Raw genomic sequence first — 6,537 nt, 5'->3', positions numbered from 1 at the left:
GACTCATTAAATAAACTAGAATTCATCTTCCTTGTCTATCTAAAGACCAAGGGGCATAATTAAAAAAAGTAGCATTCACTTTATTTCTACTAGGAAAGACTGTCTTAAATTAGATGAAATAGAGACTTTTATCAAGTAAAGTATATAAGAAAAATAATATGTGATTCATGAAACAAAACCAAAACTGTTTAATTTTTAAAGACTAAAATAAGATTAATGGCCTGGATAATTGAGCCAAAAATAAATAAAAGAACAAGAAGCTACTTCATGTCTGTGTTCCCAGTGGAAAAAAATAAGTGCTCCCAAAAAATAACTAAGCACAATAATTTCTTGTCAAACTATTAGAAGTATATATCATCCCAAAGTGTTTTGCTTTACGTTATGGCTATGCTCAAACTCTTTTACTCATAATTTGAATGGCTAATGACCTCTTCTCTATGCTTTCCTTTTTTTCTCTCTGTGTACAGTGCACTTCGGAGAATGCATGCAATAACTCAAAATGATTGATTCTATGAAACTGTACTGGGCCATATTTTATGGTGAGATGAATAATACAAACAAGATACAGAGAAATGCCTGCAGGGGAAGGAGAGTGGTGGAAGGACAGCACTGAAAGCAGTAGTGATGGACCGCAGGTGTTAGGTGTGACGAGACAAGGTGGGACGTATAGGCTATGGCCAGGCTGTGCAAGGCCTGGGCACTGACCTTTGAAAAATAAACAGAATTTTAAATCCAGGGTTTAGGGTGATTGGTTCAAATCATAAGGTCCCGTTCTTGGCAAAAACATATCTTTTGAAAACTGTTTAGCTAGACTTGCAAGAGGTGGCACAAGTGAACATTAGAATCATAGGAGGACACACACACACACAAACTGGTTACTCAACATCTTTGCAGTTACTTTGGATCTCTAGCCCATTATTAAGTATTTTCCCCTTAGTAAGTTTTCCCTATTTTAGCACAGTATTCCCTTACCAAATGACACTCCTTTTGTCTGCCTTCACTCAAAATTTATTTGACGTAGGGATAGAAAAATTTTCTTTTTTGCTCTTAAAGTCCTTAAGAAAGCTTAACATTAGGTACATCTCTTGGTTGGGCCAAAAGGGAATGAGAGGTTGCTTGGGTCATGCTGGGTATTATGCACAGGAGTGAACAGTAAGATGTTGAAACTTTATCTCCTTTTATGGACACACAATTTCGATGCTGATTTTGTTCTTCAGGAAAGTTACTAAGAGATCATTCAGAGACGCTCATGGTAAAAGAACATTTCATTGCACAATTAAGTCCTGTCACTTAGTAAATGCTTTTGATCTTTACAAATGGTTGATGACATCAGACAGGAATGCCAAACAGATCCTATTTGCCCTACAAAGATATCCCTGAAACAGCAAAGTACTCATCTAGGTCTGGATTTGATGTATCCCACCATCTCATATGAAAATAGATTTTAATCTGTGGACAGTGAGAAGCCACAGATGAGACTTCACTGACTCCAGTGCAGGTCATTGATGTCACACCCCCTTGCCACCATGTCTGCAACTACTGATGACTGCGCTGGGCAGCCTGTGGTCAGCACAGAACTAATGCCCAGTGCGTCCAGTATGTAAAGGTAAATACCAAAGTTAACGAGAATTAGTCTTTGGAAAATAAGAAGGCTTTTCTTACCAAAAGATCTTTATTAGCACACAGTTTTCTTAATGGGTGCATGGATACAATGGGACAGAGTTAAGATTCAAACCCACTGCTGAACTGACAATTTCCTGTAAAGTGGGCTTTGATGTGTATACAAAGGTCAAGAAAAGGTATCTTTATTTTGAAAACCATTTGAAGAGTCCTATTGTCTTTTGGCATTTAAAACTTTTGTTTTGCATTTGAAACACTTTACAAGGGGGTACATAGTTGAGGATGCTTTCAAGAAGCAGTGTGGGCTGTAAAACGTTTGGAGGGACGTTAATGTGGACAGGAGACTGAATGGAAACAGCCAAGCCTCTGAAACACCGCAGTTCTTTAGAAAACTAGGTGTGAGGACAAATGTGAATTTCAGGTTGTTTCCACTGATCACTTTAGTCACACAATCATTCAAGTCAGACAACCAGTTTGACTGGCTTTTTGACCTTATTAACATGATTGACCAAATTGATTCAATAGTTCACGGGAAATGGCAGGATCACAAATGGTCTCAGGCTCTGCAAATTCGGTCTGTAATTTCAAGTCCATGGACAGCTTTTGCTGTGTGCAGACGGTGTGTATAAGGCCATGACTAGTTAAACCTTTTCTCTTCTTCTAAACCTGCACATCCTGTTCTTCCCCCTTTACTCTCAAGAGATCACATTGCTTCCAACTTCAGAGAGAAAATGCACCACACAATTCTATTAATACCCATCGCTTGCACAAATCTTAACTGCCGGTTATGTTCTTTTTTGAAAAATATGTGTGACGTTCAGAGAACTCAACGTACTTATACCTTGGTAATACTATTTTTCATTGTTTTTATTCCTTTCCTTTGAAAGGTGGCATGTGGATTTTTCTCAGCAGACATTTTTTTTTGACAAAACTATTCCAAGATTTCCAAGATTGCTCCACTAAAATAAATTTTTCTTGTCTGAATCCAATGCTCTTCTAGACTATATTTCTTTTCGCTAATTAAAGTTTTCTCCAGACCTTTTCAAAGTCTCCCCACATGATGATTCTATGATGATAGAAAGGTACTACTAATTCTGTTCATTCTAATTCTTCAAGCAAAAATATGAGGAGGGACCCCCCCAAAAAAAGGAATTATCTTCTTCAGACTGGGCCCCTTGTAGTACGAACTTCCCACAGTAGGTGAATGTTCTAGAAATCCATCTACATCAGCATACCATGTTGTGAGACACCTTGGCTTCAGTGATTTTTTAAAAAATATTTTTTGAAATGTTTGCCCATTTCGTGATGGGTGATTTACAAGTGTACCTGCCCACATCACACTGAATGTGCAGCAATTTTTGACCAAAAACGCATGACCCCCTTACCCCATCCTCCCTATTCACCACATCTTTCCCTGAGCAACGATTTTTGTTTCCCAGGGTCGAAAGTTCCTCAAAGGGCAAAATGTTGCTGATGTGGAAGAGGTGAAACAAAAAACAGCAGAAACACTAAAAGGCATCAAAATCGATGCTTTCAAAAATTGTTTTGAGCAGTGGAAAAAAGTTTCAATAGGTGTATTGCATCAAATGACAAACTACATTTCAAGCTTCACATCTTAAAATAGATTAGTGAGGTTTATTTATTTGTATGGGAATAGCAAAAATTTCTTTGCCCCTCTTTCCCTCAAACCCAGGCAGTTTGTTTTGTTTCTGGCTACTGTCAAAGAATGGGGGTGTTACCAGTAGATTTCTGCCAGTAACAATGAATGACCCCGGGAATAGTACTTGGATCCATGATATTTGGTATGAGATCTGCCCATTTCTTTCTGGATATTAATACTTCTCTAACTTTCTGATTTGTAAATGAAAACTGAAAATGCCCAACTGCCTTACTTGAAGATACAATATAATATATATATATGTATATATGCGTAGATATATATGTATATATGTGTAGATATATTATATACATATAATTTTTAGTAAATAAAAACAACATCAAAGTCATGTAAGGTAACTATATCAGTTTGCTTTATAAACTGAGATACAAAAATATGCTCTTAAAAAGCACCTCAGGGTTGGGTTTTATATGTCTATTTTCAGCTGCTTTATTTGATACTGATTAGTACTGTTTTAGAACTATTCACCCGCATGCAATACTACTTACATATAGAGCTGAAACATCCCCTCTTATGAATTAATAAACATTCTTCTTGTCCATAAAAAAGGGATTACAACTCACTGTTCCCTAATATGTATTATTGTGGACCATACTCAATTCTTTCTCAGAATAGGCATGTTATTATAATTTTGGTAAAAGAAAATAATGATTTCTTTCTAAGGAAGGCAGGCATTATATTGAAATTAAATTTCAAGTCTCAGGAGTTAGAGACAACCAAGTTAGAATAACTTCTCTGCCTCTTACTAAAGCTGAATTATGAGGAAGTTACATAATTCCTACTAGGTTGGTTAAGCTACAAAATGGTGATAACACCTACTATGTAAGGTTCTGTATATTAAATAGTGTCCAGAAATTATTCAGCCATGTACTATGAAAAATAGAAACATTTATTGAAGAAGATACAAGGCACAAGAAACATTGTACATAGGACAATAATGCCTCAGTCTCCTTCAAAGTAGGCACCTTGGGACCTCACACAATTCTCCTAATCGCTATCAGCTGCTCCACTGTATTTTCCTGAATATCATCATCAATGGTCTGAAATCTCTTTCATTTCAAAGGTGATTTTAGTTTTGGGAAAATCCAGAAGTCACAGGGTGCCAAATCTGGGTTGTAGGGGGGCTGAGTCACCTGGATGGTTTGACATTTTACCAAAAAAACTGCAGGAGACATGATGCATGAGCATACATGTTGTCATGATGAAGCTGCCAATCACCAGTTGCCCAGGCTACAGCCTTCTGTATCATCTGAATAGTTTCCATGGAGGGATGTTCAAGTTTAATACAAAATTTGAGCAGGTTCATTGCTCTACTTGCTCAGTCATTTTGGATGCAATGGCCACACAGTACACATGCACACTCAATAGCATCCACTGCCCTCACAGACTAGTACAGTGAAGTCATCATTGTTCATACACATGCATTCTAGTCTACTCTCCCGTGCTGCTGGGTTATATCAATGTCACATAAACTGTTCTCATTACATTAACAATGTTTAGACTTTTTATGGATGGAATATATATATGTGCACATATATAATTTAAACACATTACATATATATACAGACACACACACATGTATATGGAAATAAAATTAATTTTGGCATAAGGGCCAACATATTTTAAGCATGTAAAACTGGCAACTATTAGAATTACAAATTACAATCGGACTTGCAGTACTTCTCACCACTCTCAAGTTGAGTAAACTTAGGTATGTTAGCCAATCATCTATGCATAAAATGAAACATTGATTGGGTAAATGCACAATGGCTAGCCCCAGCATCCCAAATGAAAGACCCCTCATCTAACCCAAGATACCGTTTTATGTGACCACCTACTTCAGTTATAGAGAAGGGGCTCTGTCCCTATTTAGGACATGAAGGTGACTCCCTGCTCAGTTCTCCTAGGTCAGGGGTCTGCAGCCTTTTTCTGTAAGGAGTCAGATTGTTTTTAATGTAAACTTGAACGTCGTATGGCATCCGGTCCAAATACTCAACTCTACTGTTTAGTGCTGAGACAGCAATAGACACTTTGTAAACCAGTATTTAACAACATTTTATTTATGGACACTAATTTGAATTTTGTATGACCCTGACATGTCACTACTATCCTTCTGATTTTTTCCTTTAACTGCCTACAAATATAATAAGAGCATTCTTAGCTCATCAGCCAGACAAAGCAGGTGGCAGGCGATTTGGCTGTTGCTATAGAGCATTAAATGCTTAGTTGGGATGAAACCCCAGGTTTTTAAAGGCTATGTTCTTGGCTGATTATGAAAATTTCAAATTAATTACCTTCATTAAAAATTATATACCATAGAATATACATGTCTGAGGTATATATTTCTTGAGTTAGGTTACAATATCACTGCCTATGTGGAAGATGAAAGACTAAGAAGTAGGTGCAAAATGGGTATTCTTCACTAAGGTGACACAAAAATTCAAGGATTCTTTCCTTCGGGGGGTAAGCTTATTTCAGAACGGCAAAGGAAGGAGAGTGAAAAGTTCTCTTGCCCCTCCACGCGCATGTAAGTGGCTTAGCCTCCCGGGGACTGCACGGGGTGCCCGCGTGGCCGCTCCCTGTAACACATAGAGCGCCATTCACAATCGACGCCAAAACTACAGCTGGACCAAAGTGTTTGAAGACCTGGGAACACCGGCTCACGCTGCTGTCTGTGTAAGTTCATGAAGGGAGAAACAAACTTCCTGATGACAGTGGTGGGCAAGTTGTTTTCAGAAACCGAAAGAAGGGAGCAATGTCATTTTCAAATAGAAAGGCCAACTTCAGTACCAGTTAGTGACTGTGGGTGAATGACACACGGTGATATTTAGTGCTGGTGGTTTATTTACCTTGACGTGTTTCAATTATTAACAAGGAGAAGCTTTAGAAAGTATTTATAAATTAATAGATCACTTTCTTTGGTCACGTTTTGGAAGTGGTTTTATGGGAACTGTCTTGTTTTATTCCTTATGCTGGTAGGGTTGGTAAAAAAAAAATGCTCACTAGGAGGGACATCCTTTATCTGCACTGCAGCATATTGATATCATTAACAATGCAGACAGTGACCAGACAGAGTTTAAAGAAAATTCAAAGATAGCCATTTCCACTGCATCCTTTTTCTTAAAATTTAGACCAATTTTATTTTCTCATTCCTGTGATGGAGGACCCAATCAAATTCATGCTTCTGTGTAGTGTTAGAATTATCTTCACCCAAATGGCTTCAGTTAGAAATAAGTTTG

This window comes from Artibeus jamaicensis, unplaced genomic scaffold, assembly GCF_021234435.1.
Source record: "Artibeus jamaicensis isolate MK-2021 breed Jamaican fruit bat unplaced genomic scaffold, CSHL_Jam_final scaffold_537, whole genome shotgun sequence".
In the NCBI taxonomy this organism is placed as follows: domain Eukaryota; kingdom Metazoa; phylum Chordata; class Mammalia; order Chiroptera; family Phyllostomidae; genus Artibeus; species Artibeus jamaicensis.
Note: the sequence above shows the minus strand (reverse complement) of the source record.